At 51.7% G+C, this 26,928-nt stretch overlaps 1 protein-coding gene and 1 long non-coding RNA gene across 8 annotated transcripts in view; one reads left to right on the top strand and one right to left on the bottom strand.

Annotated features, from left to right (window-relative positions):
- Hivep3 (human immunodeficiency virus type I enhancer binding protein 3) overlaps nucleotides 1-26,928 on the bottom strand; it is a 404,287-nt gene that overhangs the window by 102,959 nt on the left and 274,400 nt on the right. The window contains exon 1 of one of the 7 annotated variants that reach the window (XM_011240453.2): nucleotides 2,122-2,314. The exons of the other annotated variants lie outside the window; for them this stretch is intronic. The gene's annotated coding sequence lies outside the window, so the exon portion shown is untranslated. Of the gene's footprint in view, nucleotides 1-2,121; nucleotides 2,315-26,928 lie in introns of those variants that run through there. 7 annotated transcript variants of the gene reach the window in all.
- Nucleotides 1,694-26,928, top strand: part of Gm38632 — a 30,800-nt gene continuing 5,565 nt past the window's right edge. The window contains exons 1-3 of the long non-coding RNA XR_003955100.1: nucleotides 1,694-1,831; nucleotides 23,233-23,342; nucleotides 26,476-26,533. This is a non-coding gene — a long non-coding RNA (predicted gene, 38632). The remainder of the gene's footprint in view (nucleotides 1,832-23,232; nucleotides 23,343-26,475; nucleotides 26,534-26,928) is intronic.

The following is a 26,928-nucleotide window of genomic DNA, read 5'->3' as shown; positions in this document are numbered from 1 at the left end:
AACCCCTGGCCTTGGCTTAGCCCCAAGAGGGATTCTCACTCACTCAGGATGCATCCTGAGGAGCAACTGCTAACTCTGGGGACATGGGGACAAGGGAGTTTTCTGATGAGTGACTCTTGGCCACAGACTGGGGCACAACAGGATGTGTGTGTGTGTGTGTGTGTGTGTGTGTGTAGAAGCAGTTGTGTGAGTGTGAACAAGTATATGGAGTAGAGTGTGTAGGAGAGAGTGTGAGCTTGTGTGGATGAGTGGACAGGATCATGTGTGTGTGTGTGTGTGTACACGAGTGCGCACACATGTTATGTGAAAGACAGAAGGGGTGGGGGTGGAGGGATCTACTTCTACAGTGGGTCTATGTATAGAGATGGCTGTTGAGTGTGAAGCAGTATACAGGCATGTCTGAGGAAAAGACTGATTGTCATGAAGTTCAGTTATCCCCGCTTCATGGAGTCCCAGAAACAAATAGTGCATAGTAGGTAGCTGATCAATAGTTCATCCAATAACCAATCATGTAAACCGATGTGTTTCTCAGTGCACTTCTATAGGTGCCTGCATAAAGCAGCAAGGTTGGTCCCAGCAGGGAATCGCCTCACATCTGCATGCAGTTCAGTTATGGGCGAGCACTGGGTGGGACGCTGGGTTCTGGTCCCCGTTCTCAGTGTTTTGACGGTAGTTTAACTGTCTCTAGGAACTACTCAGTGGATTTGGTCACTACTGGGCGATCTCAGGCCACTTGTGGCTCTGAGCTCCTGGCCATCCTCCACCCAAGAGGGCAATTAGAAATCAGCTGTCAGTTTGTTTGCGGCACTGCATCAGCTCTAGGAGAAGCAAGCCTATATAATTTGAAAAGGGCTACAGCCAACAAGAGGAATGATGGATTTGACAAAGTTAAACAGGTTCTTGTCCTGCAGGACTTTTCAGAGCCTTTAATTTGCTAATCTGGACTGATTGGCCAGATGGGTAATAAAGATCTTGTGGAAACTTCCAGACTTAAACGAGGAAACCTTTACTCGTGGCACAGCCTTCAGAACGAACGTTCCATGGAACACACTGGGAAATCTGCAAGCCAGCACAAAGGACACTTGTTAATGCCTGCTTCTGTGCAGATGATAGGGCAGAAATGGTGTTCTAGGTCACAGAGCAGAGCCATGGCAAGTGCCTGCCCAGTAACCACTCAAACTACTGGAACCAGTACACACACACACAACTTCACAGTTACAAAACAATTTAACTCACAGGCCCTCAGTTCTCCCTGGAGGACACTCATCCCCATTTTCTAGACGACAAGAGCATAGATGAATGAAGTTTGGACCACTCTGATCTGGGTGAGCCACTGCTGTGGGCTGGTCTCTGTGGTCTCCACCAAACAATACACAAATTCACTATATTCTTATAGGTGAGCAATGGTCACTATGTGAAACCCCTATTAAGAACTCAAGGCTGATGCCACCGCACCTGTTCTGCAGCCACCATCAGTCCTGTCCCAAGCCCAAGCACCCTGCACATGCCAAGCGGCTAGGGTTGGTGCTCTTAGAAATACCCATGGAGCAGGACTCTGGGAACACTAGTCTGTGAGGCCCAACATCTCCTTGTCAATGTCAACACACTACCTACCACTGAGAGGTATGGACCCCTATGTACCACCCCCTACCCCCTCTGAGCCAGGTGCCATTCTGCCAGGGATAAGGAAGAACCAGATCAGGGCTACTTTCACTCTCTTAACAGTGAGCGCGCAATGAGCAAAGGCTGTGTGCTCTGACAGTCTGAAACTGACGAGGCCTCCCGGGGAAACGTGGCCAGAACAACCAAACCCATTGAGCAGTTCCCAGAGGTATGTAGACCCCGCGGTGCGTCCCTGAGAAGGGACGAGAATCCGCACAGGACCCTGGAGTCTGCGCACCCAAGGGCGAATGGGGCTGCGCATCGCGGCGGTGTGCGGGCGCGGGAACGCTCGTCACCCTAGGATGATGACTGAAGTAGCGTTGGGAAAACGCGAGCGCAGAGCGCGTGCACCGGCGCAGAGCCCGGGCTGCTCGCACCCAAGGGATCCGGGAAGCTAGGACCGCCGCGCCCACCCGCCGTAGCCTCGTTGCTGCGGGGTGTTCCGTGCTCCGTGCTTACCTGCGGCCGGCTGGGCTCTGCGCTTCGGGCTGGCTGCGCTGGGCTGCGCCGCGCCGGGCTAGCTGCGCTAGGCTGCGCCGGGCTGCGCGCCCGGCCTCCGGCGGCTCGGCAGCGCCCGCGCGCTCGGCTCCGCCCGGCTCGGCTCCGCCCGGCGGTGCCCTGGGCGCTCGCTTGGCGGCCCACGCGGCGCGGGGTGGGCGCGGGGCGGGCGCGGCTCTGGGCCGCCCCGCGGCCGCTGGGAAGCTCCTTATTTGGGCAGTGATGTCAGGGGAAGTCGCAGGGGCCGGACCACCCACTTCTTTCCATTCTCTCCCCAGAGTTTCCTGTTGCCAAACCCGGGGACCCCACTGTCTGTCTGGGGCGAGCACAGCCTGGCCACCAGCTGGTCCGGGATGCCCGGGCAGCAGGGGTCATGGAGCAGCCTGGCGACGCAGCGCGTGGCGGCTGGGGCTTGGGATCTGCGGCTGGGGAATCCCCGGCTCCAGCAGCCACTGGGAGGGTCTGCGCGGCCGCCTCCACTGTGACAGGCCGTGTCACTGTGGGCACCGCCCCTCCCTCCCCGCCCGCCCTGGCTCCCGCGCTGTCATTTCCTCTCAGGCTCTCCAGAGAGGACAGACAGGGAAGCCCTGTCGTTGGGTGCCATGCCTTGGATCCACAGGGCCAGGAGGGTGCCTATCGCCTTTTCTAAAATGAGCTCCGCCAGTAGTCTTCCTCCCAGATTCCAGCCCTATCTAGAAAGCCCATGCATTCCCAGGCGGGAATCAGCTTTAAGGATTGCTGGGAGCAGAGGACCTGGCAGGATCTCTCTGGGCTCTGACTGGGTGGAGGTGGGAGTCATCAGGGACTTCCCAGTGGTCAACCCTTACTAGAAGCTTCTTCATCTAGTACCAAACCTGCCTTACTTTGGTCCACATTGGGAACAGCAAAGAATGTATTTGAGGCAGTCCCCCAATTGTCCCCACCAGCCAACACAAAGCAGTGGCCTTGAGACTTTGGCACTGTCTGCAGTCTACAGGTGCCTGTACAGACCCTGAGGGGGTTATTGTGAGCTGCCCTGGCTTGGCTGACTCCAGGCCTAGCTTGTCGACCCTGGAACAGCTTCAGCAAGAGGTTATAAGGAGCAGGGGCAATCAGACTATAAAGAAGACACACTCTCTGGATCATAAAGGTCTGCCATTGTTTCTATTTGGATCGGGTCTTTCCCCCAAAGGATCCTTAACAGAACCAAGCTTTCTCTGGCTCCAAGGCCATGATCTCAAACACACCTGAGCCCAGTAGACAGAGCTATTGACCCTGAGTATTTCTGTGCCTTCCTACAACAGCTCCACCAGAGCCCATGCTTTCCCTCCAGATCCAGGTCAGAGCAAGCTGATCACTTCCAGACCACCAGCCTTAACAGAGGGAGCCCCAGCTATCTAATGGCTGCCACACTCCCGGGAGCTGAAGGGAGAGCACTACGGCTGTCCTGCTTATGGGAAGGGAAGGCAGGGGTGACAGTAGCTGAGCCTGATCACCCACAGCTGCCTGCTTGCCCATCAGTTACCAAGCTTCCGAGTAGTTCTGTGGATGCCACTCTCCCCCCCCACCCCGCACTTCCAGCAGCCCAAGCCCAGCTTGAATGAGGCCATGTGCTCTCATGTGCATGGGACCCCTCCTCCCCATCCCCATCCCATTTCACCCCAAACAGCTGCACTCCCTGCAGCCCAGCTTCAGCTGGCTCCTATAGTAAATCAGTTCTCACTTCTTGGGGGCCTTTGCATAACTTCTATTATCCTGCTGTCAACCCCACCATATCCAGATCCCTGTCCCCATCCCACCCCTCCCCTGTTCTCAGTGGCCTGGTAGAAGTAGCTTTAGGCAGAGAAAATGAATGATCGCTCTTGCTGCGGGTAGGCGACAACCTCCCTTTTAAGAGTTGGCTCTGCCCTAGCTCTACCAGAGGCTCTCATGCTGCCACAGGTAACTCAGTGGCTCCTGCTTCTACAAATACACCTGCATCTGTGACCCCGGCTGCAATCAGTTGTGATGGACCCTCCTCCTCTAAGACTGGGTCTTATAGGGACCCCTCTACCTTGGTTAATCTGTCCTCTAAGACTGATCACGGAGGGAGCCAAACAGTTGCATACGGAATCATCACAGAGCCTCTGGTTCTGGACTGAACTGGGATTGGGCGGCAGGGGTTGTCAACAGGGCCAGGCTGGGCGCTCAGGCGAGGACGCCATGACACTGCGGTGGAATGGCTGCTCTGGGGGTTCTCGCCAGATGATTCTTGATGAGGACTCTCCAATACCCTAGGATCTCTCTCCCTACTGCTCTCCCTTGACCAACTTCTTTGCAGCTTTTGTCAGGCAATGATATCTCCATATCATCCAAAGTGAAGAGTCCCGAACTGGCCATTCTGAGCAGGAACAGAGCGGGTTGAAGGAGCATGCCTTCAACAAACAACTACAGCTCTACTTGATCCCTTGACCCTCTGAGATACACAGGCCATCCAGCAGTGGCTAGGATGGTCAGCCAGGGAGCTCTCTCCTGCTCCTCCCACACCAAAGCTACTTGACACTCAGCCCTATCACAGTGGTGCCATCGTTCCTCACTGGAGACCACAAGGTCTTTAGGACTCTGGCTTCCATGCTCAGGGTCAGTCTCATGACAGGTATCCCAGGGTCAAGGCCAGCTTCTGTCTGCCTCTTCTTCATAACTCAGCAGCTCCTCCACCCTAGAGGCTGGATAGAACACAGTAGGCAGATGGTGCCAGATGCCATTTCCTTCCTCTGGGTCCAGCCCCTGCCTATAGCAGTGCCAGGTCTTGAGAAAGCCACTGCCTGCCCCCAAGGGTTCTTCCCACATTCTTTCATTCCTGAGATGTGAATCAGGCACTTCTTTGCTGCGAACATGCAACATGCAAGCTGATGTCCTGGAACATCCATCCAAGGGTGGAAACTGATAGGCAACCATTCCTTTCCTGGTGCTTCTGCTTGCCAAGTTGAATGTGAGGAGAAGGAGATAGGCACCATGGGGCAGGGAAGAGGCCACATTCCTTCTAAGGCTCCAATTCAAAAAGATGGCAGTCCAGGTGTTCCAGACTAGAATGCTAGATGCTAGTTTCCATGGAAATGCTACACACACATACACGCACATGCATGCTCTCTCTCTCTCTCTCTCTCTCTCTCTCTCTCTCTCTCTCTCTCTCTCTCTCTCACACACACACACACACACACACACACACACACACACACACACATCTGCTCCAAAGTCAGCATCACAACATAGAGACTTCACAGTCCTAGAACTCAGGACAGGGCTGACATCTGATCTGCATCTCCATGTGCAGTGTCCTTTGCAGCTCCTAACAACCAAATGATAGGCAGGCTTTTGGAATACTCTGTGGTTCCTAAGGTGTGGGGCCTGTCACAGTGTTCTTGGCAGAATTTTCACGGTAGGGGTGAGCAACCGCCCCGAGGGCCCTGGCTTATTTTTGTTTAGGTCTTCTTCCTATCAGTCATTCATTTTTCCACCTCTTTTCCCCTGTGGCTATCATTTTCTAGACTCAGATTCTCTGTGCCCCTCCCTCCATCCCTCTCCTCTCTCTCTCTCTCTCTCTCTCTCTCTCTCTCTCTCTGTATGTGTGCTTATGTGTATGTGTTTTGTGGTGTGGGGTGTGTGTGTGTGTGTGTGTGTGTGTGTGTGTGTGTGAGAAAGAGAGAGAGAGAGAGAGAGAGAGAGAGAGAGAGAGAGAGAGAGAGAGTTAGTTCATGCATGCGTTTGGCATTCCCTGCCTCTCCTGGGGAGAATGCTGGAGGTCTCAGCATCTCTCTGGGTGTCCTTTGGATTCCCTTCAAGCCTCTCTTCCTGCCTGAGCACTGTGCAGCCAGCCAGCCCCCCAGCTCCCTGATCCAGTCTATAATCTGTGGCTGTGGGTGACAGGAAAGGCCTTGAGCCATGTGGACCGGGGTTCCTGGGGATGTTCACTGCTTTTGATTACCTCATCTTGAAAGGCTTTTGTGACATTTTAACAAGATAGCTAAGGTAGCTTGACAGACTTTTGAAAGAGAGTACCCAGCATCTAGCAGAGGCTAAGTACACAGCACCAGTCACCACCGGTCCTCACACTGTGATCTAGAATCCGAGCCTCCTCATCGTGCTTATATTCGTGAACAGGGGTTCATCATGGCAAATCGGAAACCAGCATCTCTTGTTCACTTTTGCTGCCTTACTTCAGGCCAACAAGTCACACTGGGCCTCGCTCTACCACCCCACTCAGGCTGGTCTTATCTTTCTTTCTTTCCTTTTTCTGAGTAGCCTGAAACCCACTATGTAGATCAAGTTGCCTTCAAACTCACAAAAATCCTTCTGCTTGCACCTCTATCTACCTCCTAAGTGAATTAAGGGGAGTATGTCCATCATACCAGGCCTGGGCAGCTCTGTTAAATCCCTCTGAACATGTGAGATACTCTTAGACAAAATCAAGTGAGACCCTGTCAGGCTAAAGCATCCTTTCCTAGTGCCTTTGAGAATTAAAGCCCAGTTTCCCCTCTCAGACATGCTGTCTGCACCTTGTCCTTATCCATGTGGCCTTCTCACCTCACTGAAGCTTTAGGAGTTTCTGGGTCTGCTAAGTACACTTCGCATATACAACCCTGTATTAGCTTCTCATCTGTGTCTTCATAGTTGCTACGTACGTAGCATCAAGGGCATCCCCAGTCCCCAGATGGGACTGGCTGTGCCCAGCACTGGCTGTGCTGGCCTGGTCCTCCTCTGCACTCTTTTCTTCACTAGGTGCCACATTAGACTCTACATCTCACAAGCACATGTCAGTCCCAGGAAGGTCACAGGCATGCAGAGAACGTTGGGCATCACGCTGTGCCCTTACAGTCGTCCTGCTCAGCAAACAGCCACTGCGAGAGGCCACTTAACCTCCAGTCCATGATTTCCCCCACTCCCCCAAAGGACAGGAGGATCTTCTCCATTTTCTGCTGACCCTTGGGCCTGCCTCAGTTCTGGATTCTCACATGTATTTCTGAAAGGGACTCCCACAGGGTTTGCCCTCCCTACCAAGAGGCCCCAGGTGGAGAAGGCAGGGCCTTCCCTTCCAGGAAATGAGATGAGTCAAGCCACATTCCCCTGGCATCTCTGAGAGCAGGCTTTCCCCAGCCAAGGGACTGGCTGGGTTGTCAATAACAAATGTTCTTCTATCCAGGGCCTTGTGCTCAGCATCAGAGCAAGTATTTGGGGGTCTGGATTCACTCAGACTGAGGCACAGGTCCTAGCCCAGTGCTTATCACTACTTAGTTCCAAAGGTCAAGCTCAGTTTCTTCAGGTGTAAAATGAGGTGTGGGGGGGGGGCGCATCCCAGGACATGGTTCCTAGGACTAGGTGAGAGCTAACAGAATCAAAGGTAAAAAGGGATCTGAGGCACCAAGCCCTGAAGCTGGCACGCAGAGCGTGCTCAGTAAAGGAAGTCCCGCCCCCTCCCTCCTCTCCAGATCTGCGGACACTGATGACCTAGGCTCTGTCCTCGTGGCTCATACAGTTAGGGACGGGGAAGTATGAAGAATAAGTCACAGGAATAACGCTCACACAAGGTGAACAGTAACAGTCGTGCAGTGGGGTGGGGTGGGGGGCTCGGAGTAGCAAAAGGGAGATGGGAACTCTGGAATAGTGCTGTGGTGCCCTTTGTCCAACTGTGATAGATACGGCTTGTATGACCAGCTCAGGGTCGAGAGTCAGGGTCAAGGTGTAGGCAGCTACCATGGGGGAGACAAATCCTGCTCCCTGGTGGGTAACAGCCAGTTTCAGGAAGACCTTGTACTGTGGAAAATAACTGACAACAGGAGGAAGAGAAGAAGAGAGAATGGGAGGGGGTGGGGCTGGTTCCCAGGCTACTTTCAGGAGCCTCGTCCAATAATAACAAAGGCACATGGGTGTCTTGCTCCACCCGACTGGAACCTTTGGGCTTTTGAGGCAGGAGGGGCATCTCTAGACTTCCATCCTTCAGCCTCAGGGTCTTCCCAGGGAAGAACCATCCTCCTCCAGGAAGGGCCTGGCCCAGGAAGGCAGCTCACAGGACTCTTTCTGCCATGTCTTTGCTTGTACTGTTTCATCCCTTGTGTTTCTGTCCCTTGTACCTTCCCCTGTAGAGGCTCATCATGCTCCTTGACCATTTAGGGAACGCAATCCACTCTCCTTCCCGTGCTGTGTTTTCCTCTGGTTTTGAAGACTGGATTTAAAACCTCCACTTTCAAAACTCCGATTCCACTAAAGTATTTCTGCCTAAGCCCTCTCCCCCACCCTGGATTTTGTGAGTTCCAACAAGGGGCAATGTTTGGTGCTTAGTGGATGCTCAACACATGTGGAACCTGAAAGGTTCTTTCCTTGTGTGCCCCACTGCCTAGGAGAACAGGCAGCCTAGGAAAACAGGCAAACCTCCATCGGTCCCTGGGGGACTCCAGGCTCCTCCCACTATCAGCTACTCTATAGGAAAACAAACTCTCATAGCAATGGTAATCTCCTGTAACTTGCCTCTCATGTACTGACTCCTGGAAATCTGACCATAGGATGAGGGTCCCACAGGCACCCTGGCGCACCTGACTGAGTACAGAGAGGAAGGGCTGAGATCTTAGGAGGGAAGGTAGCCTCTTTGATGTCTAAGTCTGGGCCTGAGAGGGGGAATTAGGGGGTCTGGGAGTCTCCAGCAAAGGTGGGACTATAAGAGGGAGTGACAGGACGTAGGGAGGGAGCACACACATGTACCATATCTTCTCTCTCCCGAAAAACTGTATCTAGTCATGTGTATACACATGTACATACACATAGAAACGTGGAATCAGAGAGGGGCTATTTGTGATGAGGAACAAGACCTGAGGAGGAGGCAGGAGGACCAGTGCAGACAATGGGCCAAATGTATTATGGGGTTTATGTATAAAATGCTATAGTTGTATACTAAATGTTCTACATTTAAAGTTGCAGTGAGGGCAGAGAAGAGTAGCTGAGATTTAATTTTGTGCCAGGTTGGCTGGCATTGGATTTTGATGGCCAAGTATTATTCTGGGTGTGTCTGTGAGGGACACACCCTGGATGAAATTAATCTGTGACTCAGTAGACTGAGTCAAGCACATTCTCTCCCTAAAGTAGGTGAGGATCATCCAGCCAATTAGGGCATACCTAGGACACGGAAGCCAAGGAAGAGGGGACCAGACCCTCCTGCTGGCCCACAAAAATAGCAGCTCATCTTCCAAGGCTTTGGGATCAGAAGGAAATAATTGGTTCTTCTCTTGGCTTTCAGATTGAAATTGACTCTAACAGATCTTGGGACTTGTTGATCACCATATACATGAGAATCAGCTTCTTACAACAAATACACAGACACACACACACACACACACACACACACACACACACACACACCCATTTCTCTCCCGGATATCGGGATCTTACAGAATCTCATGACTCTGAATGAGCACTGACCACCTCGTCATACTCAGAAGTGGTCCTATTCATCTGGTAGTGCCTCTCTGGTAAAGAGACATACACAGGCAAGCGTTCACGTATGGTGCTATGGGAACAAACACATTCCCCAAACCTACTTGGGCAGCCCTTCATAGATTTGGGCACAACATACCCATACCCTCACATCATCCTCAAGGCCCTGGTCTCCACATGAGCCAGGGACCACAATTAGAATTTAGCAAAGAGGGCTGTAACAGAGACAATGACCAGGAGGGCTGGGGTGGGGGATGGGTCACACATATAAGAACGGTTAGCATAACCTCCTGGAAGAGCTGACTTTAAGTCATGTGGTACAGGGAAGGCCATCATGAGCCTGAAGCTCAGTGTGTGGACCGCTGTGAGACCTGCAGGTTTGGGAGAAATAAAAGAAATTCCTAAACCAGGCTCCTCTCCTGCCTGTTTGCATTTGTTTGTTCGTTTGTTTTCTTGGGGGGGGGTGTTTCTGTTGCTGTCTTCTTGCTTTTGTCTTTTGAAATGGAGTGTCACATATGGAGTGTCAGACATCTCAGGCTAACTAAGCATGATCTTGAACTCTTGATCCCTTTGTCTCCCCTTCCCTGGTTGCATGGGTTTGCAGGCATGCACCACATGCCCAGATTCCCGACGTTGGTTTTAAAGAAATCCACCGGTGTCCAGAACCAAAGCTCATCTAGGGCAGGCTGTGAGAGCTGAAAGGGGCATGAGGGCCGACGCTGGAGAAAGTTCTTGGAGTACAAGCATAAGGACCTCAGTTCAAATCTGTGAACAGACATAAAATCAGGTGCTGTGGTGTGACTGTAGCTTCAGTGTTCCTGGGCTGAGGTGTGAGGCAGAAATGGGAGAGTCCCAGCAAAGAGCCTTTCTCAAGCAAGATGGGGGGAAACCCTGAAACCCCTCTGGCTTGTTGTCCTCTGGCTTCTTCCCATGTGTGTGCACGTGCATACACACACACACACACACACACACACACACACACACACACACACACAGGCTCTCCCTGGCAAGCCATTATGAGCCTATTTGTTTAAACTCCTAAGGAAGCTTTCAAAGCCAAAAGTCAGAGAGGAGCCCCCTTGAGGCCTGAGGCAGCTCCCTCCTGGGAAGGGAATCTGAGGCCACAGGTCAAGGCCAGTAAAGCACCATGGGGAGGCTGCAGACTGCAAGCTCTGCTCAGCCTCACCAGGGCGCAGGGGCTCCACGTCTCCTCTGCTATATACTGACAGCTGCGAGGAGCAGATCCGCTCCGAAGCCTCCACGAAGCCGCAGTCAGCAGCCTAATTTTAGATTGAGCATCTGCTCTTCCGTCCCAGAGGCCGCTCTGTCTGGGATTTGCTCCTTCTGGAACTGGCAGAGAAACAAATCCCATTCTGTGGATACAGACACCGGTGGTGTCCAGATCAGAGCTGGCCCACAGGCCCCTGCAGTGGGGAATCCCAGCAGCCATGCCATACCTGGACACTCCAAGAGTTTCCACCTGTTTTACTGCACATTCATGGCCAGAGTCTTGTAGGCACCATCTAGTCTTGTAGGCACCATCTTCGAATTCCATCCTGACTTCTCAGAAAGTTGTCACATAGGGACTTGCCTTAAGCAGACCAGGCTCTTTGGACAGCAGTGGCTTCTCTCTGAATCCCACTGCTAGCTCCCAGCACAGGTCCTGAAGCATCCTTCCCAGACATTCAGTTAATGTGTGGGACATAATGACAGTTCAGAAAGACACGGGCTGGGGAGGTAGAGGGAAAGGCCAACGTCTACTGATTCTAAAGAGTTTTCTCCATGGAGAAGGGAAGCAAAGTTGGGTTTTGAAGATGCGTGGGCATCTACCAGGTAGGTGGGTATCCATCAAAGGAGAAGCTGAGAGATGCCAGGAAAACAGATGAAGAAGCCTAAGGATACTGAATGGTGGAGGCTGGTACCAAGGGAGCAGGAAGAAGAGAGAGGGAGACTGGGGGATGGGGGATAGTGAGTAAGGTGCTGTTGTCTTGTGCTTCTGGCTCTGGGGCCACTGTTTTAGGCCTCTTGGTCCTCAGCGCCTGCAGTAGCAAGGCCACCTGTTGCTCCAGGCCCAGTTTGACTACAGTGTGATGTTTGCTGTCTCAGGATTCTTGAAGGATGACCCATAGCCCAACAGGCTTCCACCTGCCCCAGCACTGCCCCAGAGGCACACAAGGCTCCAGGTGTGGGGAAAGCCCCACTGATTCCCCTACCTTACCCTGGTTAAGTACCTTGTTTATGTCCCTCAAACCTTTATGGAGAGAAGAGCTAGAGAGCTTGGAAGTGGCCAAGACCCTGTAGGAGCCTTTCTGTCTGTCTATCTATCCTTCTCCTATCTGACTCCCCAACTATCTGCCCTGAGGACAAAGCCCAAGCATCTAGGGCCCAGACCAGGCTGCCAAGACCTCATCTGGCCTTGGGAAAAGAAACAGAGAAGCCAGGAAGAGGAGCCCCACCCTAGGGATCCCGATTTTCTCCCCTTGAGATGGAATGAGTTAAAAGCTTATGTAAAGAGATTTGCAAATAGATCTTACAAAACAACATTTGGATGATTTAAGTGTTAAGGAATCAGAACCATATGGATTAAATGTTATGTATGGTTTTAAAAATTAGAAGGAAATGTACTGGGAACACACATACATATAAAATATGTAAGGATGGACCACATTTTTATCTTTGTGGACATGGAGTTATTTGAAAAATACAAGCCAACACTCATCTGGCTTCTCCCAGGCTGGCCCTCCAGGGACCTCCCCGGGGTTGTCTGTTCCTCACTCAGTGGGCTCAGGTCCCTTCCTGGGGAAGACCTGAGAAAGAGGCTTCTGAGAACGGTAGAAAGATTCTGTAACCACAGGACAGTTGGAGACAAACAGCTGGCTGAGGAGCAAGCAGCTGGGAGATCCCAGAGACCAGATGGGTGGTCTCTGATGTAAGGGGACAGTGAAAGAATCAGATAACTTCCCAGGGGACCTTTGGGTTCTTCCCAGAGAGGATGGGAGCTGCCTGCCAGGAGCAGGCGCTTTCCAAGGCCAGCATTTCCCACTCACCTGTGTCTCCTACTTAGTTCACTTCTGACCCTGAGAGGAATCAGTTATCCGCACCACACAGGAAGGAGGGCATAGAGGAGGGAGGGCATAGAGGAGGGAGGGTGAAGGTCAGATTCTAGTATTCAGCAAGCAATGAGCCCCATTACAGCCTGGAGCTCCTGATCATGCATGCACTTCTTCACACTACCCCTCACTAGAAACAAACAAGACCTGTGAGACCAAGTCTAACTTCTTTTTTTATTATAGGTCTCTCTCTCTCTCTCTCTCTCTCTCTCTCTCTCTCTCTGTATGTATGTATGTATGTATGTGTGTGTAACACATAGGGAGGCCAGAGGTTGATATCAGATAACTTCTTCAGTTGCTTACTATCTTATTTTATTATCATTTTTTTTTTGAGATAGCATCTCTCAGGGAACCTGGACCTCACTGATGGAGCTCGACTGACTGGTAGATAGGTCCTCAGGATCTACCTCTTCCCACCCCTCCAGTCCTGAGATTACATCTCTGCTCAGATGGCTCCAGCTTTTCCATAGATACAAGGGGGAGCGGGATCTGAACTCAGGTCCTCATGCTTGCGTGGCAGCACTTTACTGACAGAAATGTCTCCCAAGCCAAAAAAAGGAAAGGAGAAGAGGAGAGGAGAGGAGAGGAGAGGAGAGGAGAGGAGAGGAGAGGAGAGGAGAGGAGAGGAGAGGAGAGGAGAGGAGAGGAGAGGAGAGGAGAGAAGAGAAGAGAAGAGAAGAGAAGAGAAGAGAAGAGAAGAGAAGAGAAGAGAAGAGAAGAGAAGAGAAGAGAAGAAAAGTACTGGCTCTTCACTGTTGAAGTTTATCTGACTAGGTACTGAAGGCTCCTGTTCACCCTATTGTGAGTCTCAGTTGCATAGGCACTGAGAGAAGGGGGAAGCATACGCTGAGTTGAGCCAAATCTGACCAGCCGAAATGTCCTCATCGTGGTGGAAACAAGAGAAGCTGAGACCCTGAAGTCACATTGTGCGGGTCACTGTGTTAGGTGCTGGGAGGGACCTTCTGCAACCCTTCCTGGCCCTATGTGGGGTGTGGGCTTGCCCTACAGGGCAGGAAGCACGTTTTCTGTAAGCCTGGATCTCCCACTCAGCCCCTCAGAACAGGGCCAATGACCAAACATCCCTCAAGTGGCCACGCTGAGTAGCTTTGTCAGGACTGTTAAATGCCACAAAGGCAGAAGTCTGGCACCAGGAAAACTGTCATGGCACCCATCTCCCACATGGCCAGGCCCCTATGATCACATCAGCATCTGATGCTTCTTAGATGCTCATAAACTAACTGACAGACATCCAGGGAGCAGGGGCAGGGGAGCTGTCATTTCCCGTCTATATTCCCTCTACTCCCTGTTCACACCATTGTGAACAGGAGACCTGGGAAGGCCTATGTTCAGTTGGCTTATTCTAGGAACCCCACGCTCTGTTCATTGAGACTCAAGTGTATAACCTTTGCACCAGGCTTAGCCTGGCATATTTCTAGAACATGGAATTTCCAAGCTAGGTAACAGGGTGCGGGAATAGAAACAGAGAAGAGAGTAGACATACTGCACACCTGCCTGTGCCTCGGAGGTCTCTCAGCGAGCATCTTGAACAAGTTTTAGCCCAGATCCACCTGGTCCAGGGGCACTGGGGCAGTTGACTTTTTCTGCCCACAGCTCTTGCCCTGATCAAACATGCTTGGAAAACACCGTGGGTCCCAGCGTTCTCAGGGGTCCCCAAAATACCACAAAGCAGGAAGAGAGCTGGGAGGGGCAGGGAAGGGACACAGCTGTCACTAGATCAGCATGAGGATGCTCACCCTACCCCCACCCTGCTCTCTGAACCCCATTTTCTACAGAATTCTCACAATGCTGGTATGAGAAGCTAGAGAGCTTTCTCCCTGAGAGATTTCTGTCTCCCAAAGGTCCTTCCCTCTAAGATTTACCCCATGCCTACCCTCAAACAGGTCATTCCTGCTTAAATCCTCTCGGTGGCGTCCATCTTTCCTAGTTCAGACAAAGGCCACGTTCCTGCACATGCTCTCCAGGACTTGCTTCAGAGACTGCCCTACCACACTCGCCTCCTCACCCAGCACTCCAGTTGAGGCTGAAGGTACTTTCCTTGAGGGCCTTTCCAAAACACTCTGCCCAGGCATCCCTTCCTTATGAGATTGGCTCTTCCCAAACCACTCCACATCCCCTTGCATGTCACCTCCTCAGAGAAGCCCTCCCTGATCCCAGACTAAACCAGGTCCTCGCTATCCACTCCGCAGGTCTGTGCTTTCTCTCTTACCACTGGAACTCATGTTTTTTTGTGGCCTTCCTGTCTGATGTCTACATCCCCTCACTGAAGTGGGAGCTGCATTATGAGGTAGCATGTGTGTACTGCTCACCAGAGAAGCCTGGGAGCTTCTGTGGCGGCTAGACCACATGTCCCCCATTTCTCTTAATGTCAGAGATCCAATCAGACTGGAATGGCATGATAGTCTCCTTAGTGTCTGTTGACCCTAGGAAGCCAAGGCAAGTGTGTCACTCATGTCCTGGCACAGGAATGGCTTAAAATGCAGCCCTCATTAGCAGCTCAGAAGAGGCCACCATGGATGGGGTGGTAGGCATGAAAATGGGGAACCCAGTAAGTCTTAGGGTTCTGAATATGACTGTAGTCTCCCACTTTGTCCACGTAGCCTGATTATGCTACCATTATAGAGCAAGAGAGACATCAGGCTTTAGAGCCCAGGGATACCTAGGGAGCTGCCAGTACAGAGACCATTCATGCCTTCATTCCCATCCTGTCAGTTCTATGTACAAGTTTTGCTTATAGACTCCAAGAGGGGCCTGGGTGAGGCTGGATATGACTGGGTGGCGAAAAGCAGGTGCTTCCACACTGGTCTTGGGCTTCCTAGGAACTAATCTGAAATCTATTCTAGTTTCATTTCTATTTTGCTGTGACAAGTACATCAACAAAAAGTGACTTATGAAAGAAAGAGTTTATTTGGCTTACAATCCCAGGTCACAGTCTACCATGTGAGAAGGTCAAAACAGGAATTCAAAGAATCGAATTTACAGTCAAGAGCAGAGAGAATAAAGACACAGAACCTTGCTTTCTTGCTCTCAGCTAGTTTTCTCCTTTCCTGTATTATCCAGAACCTAGGGAATGGTATCACCCACAATAGGCTGGGTCTTCCTACATCAATTAACAATTAAGGCAATCACCTACAAGCATTCCAATCTGATGGAGGTGGTTCCTCATTAAGATTGTCTTGCCAGGTCATTTTAGGTCAGCAAGTCTCAACCTGCGGGTTCCACACAGGTGGCATATCAGATAGCCTGCATATCAGATATTCACATTATGATTCATAACAGTAGCACAGTTACAGTTATAAAGTATCAATGAAATAATTTTATAGTTGGGGGAGGGTTGCCACAACATGATGTATTATTAGAGTGTCACAGCATTAGGAAGGTTGAGAACCACTGCTCAAGGTTGTATTAAGTTGGCAGTTAAAGCTAACCAGTGCAGGATGCCTGTCAGCATGCAACATCACATCATACTCTGGGCCAGCCTCATTTCCCTTGTCTGATAGATTGAAGTGGGGAGTCTATAGATAGGGAGACCTACATGCTTACATCCCACCCCCACCCACTCGGTGCTGTCCTCCAGCCCCAGGTAGCAGGTGGCCCCCCTCTCTTCCTGCCCAGTCCTCTCATTTTCTTCTAGCCTGGACAACTTGGGAACCCATTCGTCCTCCCGCTCCAGCTCTCTGGATAGGATCCCACCAGCCCAGTGCCAGTGCCAAGCAGGCTGCTTCCTACATCCCACTGGACCAACGCCAGCAGCTCTCTGGGGGTGGGGTACTTCACACTCTTAAGAGCCAAAAGTGAAGGTAGCTTTTCAATCTGGAGCTCCAGGCTGAGACACACACATGTCCTGTCTCTGTCCCCAGAGGCTATCTCTGTTCTTAACCCCATGCTAGCCTATATGGAGGACGGAGCACAAGGGCAGCAGATGAAGAGATGGTTAAAGCAAAATCTAAAGTAGAAGAGGTTAAAGAAAACTTAGAATTTTCCCGCCTGATAACATGAGATCTGTTCCTGGATCTAGCTGTTCCTGAAGTCCAGCGTTTAGCCACACCAACAGAGTGAGTCAATCTGTCTCTTCCATCCTTACAATATTTCTTCTTGAAGAAATGGAAATGAGCATGTATTGAGAAAAAGACTTTGACACACCTCATACCTATCACTCCATCTGATCCTAGAAACAAGCCTATGTGGTCACAAACAGGACACTGGGAAGAAAGGCAGGGACATTCAAACAGGGTATTCAAAACCTGGCTTGTAATCTTATTCTGCCACGTATGGGCTGTGTGATGACTGAGCTCATGTCTTCCCTTCTCTATACAGTGACATAGTGATGTCTACCTCAAAGGCTGCTGTGTGGGATGCTGACACAAAACTAGTGGTAAGGTTGAACTTGACCTCAAGCCCCTGTCTGCTGGGCTGAACAGGGCAGGGCGGGGCATACTCCTCTGGGCTGGCCTTCCGAGAGGTTGTATGGTTTGCATTGCCTTCTAAAGAGTGAGTCTGAGAGCAGCTGTGCTGAATAAATATTTTGGTTCCATCTCCTGGGGATGCTGCAGAGGGGAGAGGTCCATGGAAGGTGACTGGCATGGCTACTCTCCTGTTGTTTACTCTTGGCAATCCCTATAGTTCCTGGCAGGCAGCTGTGTCTGCTGCACTCTTGGGCCTCTGGGACCTGGATGCTCTGCTCTGGAGAGGCTGAGCTAGCTAGTCCCTTCACTGAGAGAGTCGGCTGGCTACAATGCATTAGGCAGTTGGAGCTGCCTGCCCCCAACTCAGTCTGCCCTCCTTAACCAACAACCCTGTCCCATTAGCTCAGGGAAACTGTGACCTCCAGTACTGCAGACTACTTCTGGGAACTCTTGCAGGCCTCTAGAAGTCGTTTTGTCCTGCTGGTCTTTTCAAACTGGCCTCTAGCTGCCCTGCAAGGAACAAGAGCCACTGCAGTGGACACTTACACTTAGGGCTTGGGCAGGACCTCTGTCTGTCTCCCACCCTAGCAACATCTAGAGAAACCCCACCCACACAATCTCAGCTTGGATCCAGGTTTCAAGGGCCACCAAGACCCTGCAGACCCAGCATGGTGTCTGGTGAGACTGACAGCTCTCCAGCTCAGAAACATGGTCACAAAGAGTCAAGTCCACTTCACAGCCTGCATATCGCGGAACTGCCCTCCCCCTCCCCACCATCTAGGGAGAGAAGGCTTCATAAGAACAGCATCTGGCCAGCATGGCAGAGGCACAGAAAAAGGGATGGGAGAGTGATGCTTCCAGGCAGGGGCTTAGATGCTGTGACATGGGACCATGGTTCAGGTGGTGAGGTGCCATGGCAGTCTCAAGGAACCAAGTGAAGAACAGCTCGTGTCAAGGCTGAGAATTTGTGATATTAGAGACTTTCAGGTACAGACAGGGGCTAGCTGCAATGTTCGTTTCCTCAGTCTGTTCTTACTTCCCCAAAGCCACTTCCTAATTCTTCTAATACACATCTAATAATTCCAGCGGGTCTTCCCATTTCCATGCAGAAGCCTTCTGAGACCTGCTTTGTTGAATGAGAACACTCAAGCTTCCAGAAGCCAAAGGGTCCCAGAGAGTGGGAGGCAGGGCCTGGGCTAGTACTCATTCAACAAGCCACAGTTGCTTCTGAGTACAGGAAAGATAGATTCCATGGCCAGAGCGAGGGAAGGGTGCTCACTGCCTTTCCTGTTTCTGAGGTGTGATTCCTTCCTGCCCTTCCCAGTGGCCCAGAGCCCAGCTGCATGGTCTGGGGAGGGGTCTGTGGCTGGGTCTGAGGTCTGGCCTTGGAACTAGGGAGATCTGTTCATCTGTAAGACAACAATATCTAGCTGTGGCTCCACAGGCTTTGTGCAGGTCAGGGGAACAGCTCTGCTTGCTCTGGGCTCTTAGCTTAGTGTCTGAAGGCTCACCTGAATCACTACAAGTGCATCCTGCCTTGTGCTGGGAGGATGGAGGAAACTGAGTTTCACTTGGACCAGAGCTAATTTCATTACCCCAAGCCAGGTGTTCTATATGGCTGCCTAGGCTGACCTCTGACCATTTGTTTCCACTTCCTCGTGATCTCTGGGGCCAGGGCATCTATCTGAGCACCCGACTCAAACACTGCTCCCTAAGGATAACATCCAGTGAAGTCCTCTCTGTAAAGGTGTAGTTACATAGTTGGGCCCCAGGAACTGTTTTCATGTCTGGATCCTGCCTGGAAGATGACATGGTCCAGAACTGCCAAGTCCTTTCTGATTCACACTGGTCCCTATGATGGTCACATAGGCCATGGCAGCTGCATATAGAACTCAGTCATTTCTCAGACCGGGCCTGAGCTAGAGACACCCCTTTCTATCAAACTGCTGAGGCCTCTGGCCTCTGTCACCATTGAGCATAGGCAAGATGACAAAGGGGTCCCTCTGGTCTTGGCCACAGGTCTGACTCATCTTTCTCTCTTCCAGACTCTAACCTCAGCAGGTAACTGTGAGTGCTGCAGCAGCTGGGAAAGACAGAGACAGAGGGGGCCGTGTTGATGGTGTGGCCAGCAGCGCTCAGCCCAGCCAGGGATTCTAGCTTAGTTCTACTTGCCCAGCTGACCCCAGGTCATACTCCATATTCCAACCTGCTTCTCTGTCAGCCGACCCCATGGCTGGCTTATTACCCTCAAAAGGTAGGACAGGGTAGTATGGAAGGCACAGAAACTGTGGCCCCAATTCTTATGCTGGTCAACCCCTGCTGTCCTCTCCCGCACAGAGTTCAAGATACTTCAAACAGTATGTAGAGGTACCAGTCAGTAGGCAGAAAGTCTTACTAGGCAGGCAAGACAACCCCAGAGGTCTGCTCTACAAGCTGCATCTGTTGCCTGCAAAAATAAAGCAGTAACAACTTTCTAAGAGGGTCAGTCTCAAGCGTACTTACTGTAGAGAAACAACAAACAAACAAACAAACAAACAAACGCCCTCAACAATGCATGGAGTACAAGCCCCTTGTGGAAGCTTGTTGGGTTTTTTTTTTTTTTTTTTTTGAAATAGTCCCAGCTTCCAATTACAAAGTAGCAGTTACCACTTGCCTGGCTTGGGCTCAGTGTTTTGAGTTTCCTCAATCCTCAGAGCAATCATCCTAGGAGAGATGACTAATATCTCTCCTACTTCACAGACGAGGAAACTGAGGGTCAAGGTTTGTCATACCCCAAAGCCTATGTCTTTCCCGAGAACCAAGAACTAGCCCGTATGTTTTGTCAATGGAATTTAAGAGCTGTCTCCTAGCTGTCCAGGAGTGACCCACTGAGCTAGAATAGAGGTTCTCCCCGCCACCTCTGGTCTACACATGTGTACAGGGGCATACTCACCCACGCATGCTGACAAGAAGGCCTGAGATAAGAGCAGGTGTCTTACTCTACCATCCTCTACCTTATCTTTTGAGGCAGGATTTCTCCCTGAGCCCAGAGCTCACTGCCTCAGCTACCTGGCTGTTTCTTGACTCTGGGATCTGCCTTCCCCACCCCCACCCGCCCCGTGCCCTTAACCCTCAGCACTGTGGTGGCAGAGGTGTGCTGCTGTGCCTGGGTTTTACACAGATGCTGGGGATCCAAGCTCGGGCCCTCCTGCTCTCGCTGCAAGCTCCTTACCCACAAAGCCATCTCCTCAACCCTGACATGTGTTTTAAGACCTGCAAGATGTGCTTGCTGCCTGCCTGAGCTACAATGTTGAGCAGCTGCTTACCAAGACCAGGCCTCCTGCCCCATGTCCTGAGCAGTAAATGGGCAACAGAGGGCAATGTGCCCTGTCCAGCAATTGTTCCATAGACCAGCATGGCAGCAGAAATAGGCTGTGTTCTTCCTCGTTTCCCTAGGGAGCATCCTAGTTGGATCAGAACGTGCGTCTGGTGGCTTATAGCCAGAGAAGACTGCTGAGAGAGACCTTGTATCACACTGTGTGTGGATTCCACTGCCTCTACCTTGCGACCGAGGTACCTGTCCTTCACCCACTCAGAGGCCTCAGTCTGTGTACCTCTCCTGGCTACATCTCAGCCCCAGCATTTTGCACATTTTGCTCTCTGCTGGAAATGGCATGGTCCTGCACAGAATCATACCTTCTTTTGCTGAAACCTTTTCACTAGATATTTCCTTCAGGTTATTACACATTCTAGGGATCCCATACCCCAACAGCAGGTCTTTAATTGGACGGCGGCCTCCCTCTCCCATATGCTTACCCAGGCACCTGCCATGACACACTTCAGCACCCTGGAATGCTGAGGCCACATCTGTCCGTCCCATGGGCCACCAGCAGTGCACATGCTTTGGGGTCACTATGGATTCTGTTGCCTTGAGTCTGTCAGGCTCCTGGGTCTCTCTGTGGTCCCCCTGCTGCTGTGAGAATGTCTATTTCCTCACTAAGCCACAAGCCTTTGAGTGCATGTACAATCTGATCTCTCTCTATGTCCCTGGCACCTGAATAGGCTTGGCCCTGAGTGAGCTTTAGAAGCAGGGATGGGAGTCGGGGTGTGGAGAAGGGACAGGGGAATTATAAGAAGGACCCTGGAAGCCCTTGGCAGGCTGTTTCTGAGCTTAAGAAACAGTCTTATGAACCTTCCAGGAGCTCTGTGAAAGACCGTCTTCCAACTGACCCATTTATCAGAGCTGATGCCCAGAAAGTGGAGCCAACACTTCAGCGGAAGAGCTCATATAGATCCAAGTTCCCCAAGTCTCTCATCCTTGCCATGCTGTCTGGAGCTTCAGCAACAGGCTATGGAAGCTCGTTCAGTTTACCCCAGGGAGTTCATGTCCATTCCTTCTAGCAGACGCGGGGAGCCTCAGCATCTTCCAGGCCCCGGGATCAGTGTTTAGCTTTGGAGGCACCACATAGATGTATACCCGAGTCCCATACAGAGGTACCACGGCGGAAGACAAATTAGGAAAGTAATGTGCAAGTAGATCCTGAGAGGGCTTGCTGTGGGGCCAAGCTGAAGATGGGAGAGGAGAGGAAGTGTTAGGTCAGGAGAGTGATATGCAAGGCACAGAAATATAAAAGAGTACAGCCAGACGAAGAGCTGCCAAGTGAGGCGAGGCCAGCATCAGTCCAGAGAGAACAGGAACAGGTCAACTGAACCCCAGCTTGTAGGCAGGAGCTTACGGTTAGAGCCTTTGGGACCTGTACTCTTTCTTGCTTTTCTTAGTGCTACCACTCCCAGAGTACTAGGAGGCACAGTGGGTGCCACAATCCCACTCAATCAATCTCCCAGGCAATGCCCAGCCTTAGCACAAGCTTTTGAACCTTGCAGGGCCTTGCAGAGACCTTGGGATGTCAGGGCCATGCAATGCAAACCACTGCAGAAATGAGTCCCCAGTGAGTCCTCAGGGAGAGGTCCTCTGAGCAGGTTTTGGAACTTTGAGTAAAAGAAACAGCTTCCCAGACTGGAGGGCAGTGGGCTTCTCAGTGGTTAGAGCACTTGCAGAGCAAGTGTGGGGATCAGAGCTGGGGTCCCCAGGGCCCTGTGTACATTCTAGACAAGCATGAGTGGGGAGGAGGGGCTTCCTGGGCAAGCAGCCTACTCAGGGTATTGGCAACCTCTGGGTCCAGCTGAAAGATGCTGCCTCTCAATCAATAAGCTGGGGAGCAAGCTCCACCAGTACTCCTGACATCAGTCTTGGGCCTTCCCGTTGCACAAACACAAACACAGGTGTGCATGCTAGCATCATATGTGCAGCCACACAAAACCAAATATGCATGCACTCATACAAATAACACATTCACACATATGAGAAAAACATTCTCTTGGGTCTCAGTGAATGGAAGGTTTACTACAGGAACCAAGGCTGGGTCCTTAGCAAAGGCCCTGTTGGATATGGTTTTGCTACAGGACAGCATGTGCCCTGAGAAGCTGGCCTAAAAATGAAGCACCAAGAGACAAAGGAGGGGAAGACAGAAGAGGCTCAGGATATCACTGCCACTCTCCTGGTCCCCCCGACACACACACACTCATGGTAACAGTCAGGCCCTGCATAAGAGTGCTCCTGTGGAGCCTAGTGACCATCAAGCCACTCACTGGGTGACCAGCTGAGTAAGTGGCTCTTTGTTGTAAACTCTCTCCCAGAGAGCACTGTCCCTGGAAAATCCTTTCAGGCGACCTCCTAGAGACCCAGCAGCCAGCTGACTTGACCTAGGTGGAAACTAGGCCCTGAGAAGGAGAAGCCACTGGCCTGGGGTCACGAGGTGAGGTGGGGACAGAGATGTGGGGGACCCAGGTCTCCCTGCTCTCTGCTTCACCGCTTTGGCTTCCTGAAGGTGACTCGGCTTGACAGCCAGCACAGGAAGGAAACGGAAAGGGAAGCCCGGCCTGCTAGACTCCAGGTCACCAGTCAGTCAGTGCAAAGCCACCAACCACCTTGGCTATGTGGCTCTGGCTGGCGTCTGTGACCTTCTGCTCCAAGGCCACATGCTCTAGTGGCTTCCTCCAGGGTCAGCCCATGTGACCTGTCCGGGACCCCCCCCTGCTGAATGTGCTTCTCTCCTCAGGGGTGGAGTCAGGAGTCAGATGACTCGAGGTGCGATGACCTCACACCATTGCTGGCCGTGGGAACTCTACGGACTCACCCAGACTCAGTTTCTTTTACCTATAACTTGAGGTAAGAGACCCGTTTGTAGGATCACAGCTTGCTCCTGTCTGGGGACTGCCTCTTGGGCTCCTTCACCTAGATAGCTCCATGCCTCCCCCAAGCTCACTGTCACAACCCTGCAGAGCAGACATCATCATTCTCAGAGATGAGAGCACTCAGTGCCTGGCTGGGGAAGGCAGGATTCGAACCTGGCTCCATACGAATCCAGAGCTTGAGTGATCTTCATCTGCCTTGCCAGCTTCACGCTGTCCCCTCTCCCTGGACTCCCATCCTGCCTCTGCCACTTAACAGGATGAGATAGGGAGGCTCTGAGCCCGGCCCGCACCCCCATGTCCTTCCCAGATAGCAGGGAAGCCATTATCCCCTAACAGGAGAAAGATAGGGCTGTGCTCTGCAGCCACACCTGACTGACTGTGCTCAGGGTGTCGGGGAGCCTCCAGTTAGGGATGCAGGAGGAGCAGAGCCTGTTAAGAGCATCTTCCTTCACCACCACAGGTCTGTGAGAGCAGAGAGGAGGAGGGCTGCAGACAGCACGCGTCTCTGCTTGCTTACCTCCTTCTTCTACCTCATTATCTCCTCTGTGGAGGGAGAGAGGAAGGCCTGGCCCCCAAGACAGGGATCAATGGTCATCAGTCACATCCCAGCCAGAGGGGTAAGGGACAGGGATCCTTGTGACAGTTCACCACATGGGCCAAGCTGGCTTAACGTCTCAGGTAGAAAAGCCCCTTCCCTCTCCAGGTGTTTACCTCACCAGCATCACGTTCTGCACCACAGTCCAGCGTTCTACCTTGGATTCTTTAGGGAGCAAGATGAGCGAGGAAAAAAGGGAGTCCACTTGGACAAAGTTGATTGACACCTGTTTTCCTGGCTGAGTTGTGGGGTCCTCGGAGGCACAGTGTTGGCAAGCCTCCGCTGTAACCTGAGGGTAGCATGGCACTTGCTTTATCTGTCCTCACAGACAGGGCATTCATCAGGACTGGATGTAGCAGTGGGTGTTAGCAGACTCTACTCCAAGCCAGTGCCTGGCCCTATACAGAAGCTGCAGTGAGACCTCCTGGACTTATTTCTGGGTTATAGGTCACATTTTTCAAGTATGAGGTTAACAATTATTTCAGAAAGTGAGCAAGGCCTGGGTCCAGCTCTACCCTAGAGCATGTGTTTAGCCTGTGTGATGCTCTAGGATCCCAGAAAGGGGGAGCAGGTGAAGGGAGGGGTCTGTCTGAAATCTCAGCATCTGCATCACATCTGGACACAGCCAGGGAAGGAGAGCTTGCTATTTGCTTTTAACAATGGCAATCTCAGAGCTTCCCAAGTGGCCCAGAGGACCCAGGAAATGCTCCAGTTGCTGGACTCTCTGCTTCTTTACTCACTGGAAGGAGAATAACTCTCACCCCTGTGCAGTTGTTACAAGATCAACACGAAGTACAACAGTATGCGTATACAAAGGCAGAGAGCAATGTCTTCACCTTACAGATGCCCATTCAGTATCTGATGTGGATGCAGACACCGTCTAGGTACCGGGCTCAGTCCACGGACACTGGTGTGCTAGATGGAGCTCAGAGCTATCCAGAAAAGCGAAGCAGAGAAAGGGGATGGTGGGGTGGTAGTGATAGGAGGCATCTATCTGGAGACTGGAGAAGGGGTCATTTGAGATCTGAAGGAAGCAAGGAGCTGAACCGTGGACATGTGTTTCCTGGCATAGGAAGCAGAGAACACAAGCGCTCTGAGGACAGAGTTTGGGGAACTGCTTGAGGCCGGAGGATATGGGGCATGAGCAGCCACTGGTGACCATTTCTCTGGAGCCATGATGACATTTATATGATTCTGACTCACTTGGAGATAGGAAGCCATTAGGGACTGACACATCCCAACTTTCGTGGCTGATGGGCAGACTTCAGTGGGCCCCTTGTTGCACCCACCCCTGCGATTCTAACCCACTGCCAACCCCCTTTGCTCAGATCTCCCCCAGCTTTTTAAATAGGTTCTCTACTTTCTGCCAAGTACGGGCTGGATAGAGGCCTCACAGGGAGATTGTGGCTTGGGACAGGGAAGGAGAGCAGTCTCATGTCAGGGATAAAGCACACACTTAGCTGCGTAGGGATGCTGGGGGCATGGCAGAGTCCCCATGCTAGTTTGTCCTCTGAGGCAGCTTAGCACAGAACCTCATCGGCACTCCCTCCCTGCCTCTCTAAACCACGTGAAGTCATTTGTTTTACAATCCAACAAGTCCCAACTCTCAGTGGTTTGTAACCTTCTTTTAGGTCACCTGCTCCTTGGAGAGTCTGGCAAACTCTGAGCTTTGCACCCCAAGGAGTGAGCAGGGGAAACACACTCATTTTTCTTAGAGTTTCCAAGTTGCACAGAGAAGATGACATTGTCTCTGGCATCAGTGTCCCAGCCTTGGCTCCAGCTGCATGGAGAGCAAACAAGAGCTCAGGGAGCAGCAAGCAGCCAAGAGAACAGAAAGATGCAGGAAGCAGGCGGCCTTTGGGGGCTGAAGCAGGTCTGAGGACTGCAGTATACAGATGTCCCCACCCCACCCCCGGCATCTTTTTCTAATGCTCCTGTCCCAGCCCTCTGCATGGCTGTCCTCTCAAAGTATCATGGTGGACGACCCTTTCTTTCTCGGGTGCCCTACCTAGGCAGAGCGGAGAGTTCTCTGGGTGACAACGGCGAAGCAGAATGAAGTAGAAGTCAGAAGTTGGACATAGCAAACAGTAGACCTTCTCAGCCCAGGCTTCCCACCGCCTCATTCATTAACTTATTGATACTTTTGCTCTTTCCCTCCTAAAACGGTGGGATGGACCCTCAGCTCATAAGAGTCCTGCCTCTTATCCTGAAGCTCCCCTGCCACTGTTTCCTTCCAGCTATTTTTGTATGACAAGGAACCATTGGAATGACCTGGGTGGGGAACATCCACCTCAACACACTTTGTCCCCAGAGAGCTTGACACAGCTGAGTCTCTGCTGCCCCAGTGATCTGGGGCTGACCACATGTAAGGCCCGTCCTGAGGCTTCCTTGGTGGAACTGCTCTTCCCCTAACCCCCCAGCTGGGATGCCTAGGTGACCTCAAGCCCCTGGTGTTAAGTTGTGTCCCGTGTTCATTCCCTTTATTTGATGATACTTCTCTTTGACTCTACAGGGTCTCAGCTCTAACATGAGTGGAAGAGCATCAAGGGAAACCGAGGAATGGTGTAGAGGTTGTATATTAAGACCTGGAATATTTGGGGTTGAGACATGGGTGGGTAAGGTCGCCAGATGGGAAACCTCCCATGTGTTGCCATAGCAACGGTGACATTCAGTTCATTTGTGAGAATCCCCAAGAGGGAGCATGCTCCAAAGGGTGGGAGAAGGCTGGAACCGCTGGCAGCTTCTGACACTGTCCCTCGTACTCCTGGCTTCTCCCTGGTTTCCGTGGCCCACCATTAGGTGTGGGCATCTGAGTAGAAGCTGCTTAAAATAGTCACCTGGATATTTCAAGAAGCTGTTGAATATGCATGAAGCTATTTCAGAAAAGATGTCCCTGGCCGGGCCAAACCCAACCCCATGCTTTCCCCTGGAAGGGTGAGAAGCTGAAGGGCCCTTTCTAAGTCTC

This window comes from Mus musculus, chromosome 4 (genome assembly GCF_000001635.26).
Source record: "Mus musculus strain C57BL/6J chromosome 4, GRCm38.p6 C57BL/6J".
Taxonomy (NCBI): Eukaryota; Metazoa; Chordata; class Mammalia; order Rodentia; family Muridae; genus Mus; species Mus musculus.
The sequence above is the reverse complement of the archived record's forward strand: the minus strand, read 5'-3'. Positions and strand labels throughout refer to the sequence as shown.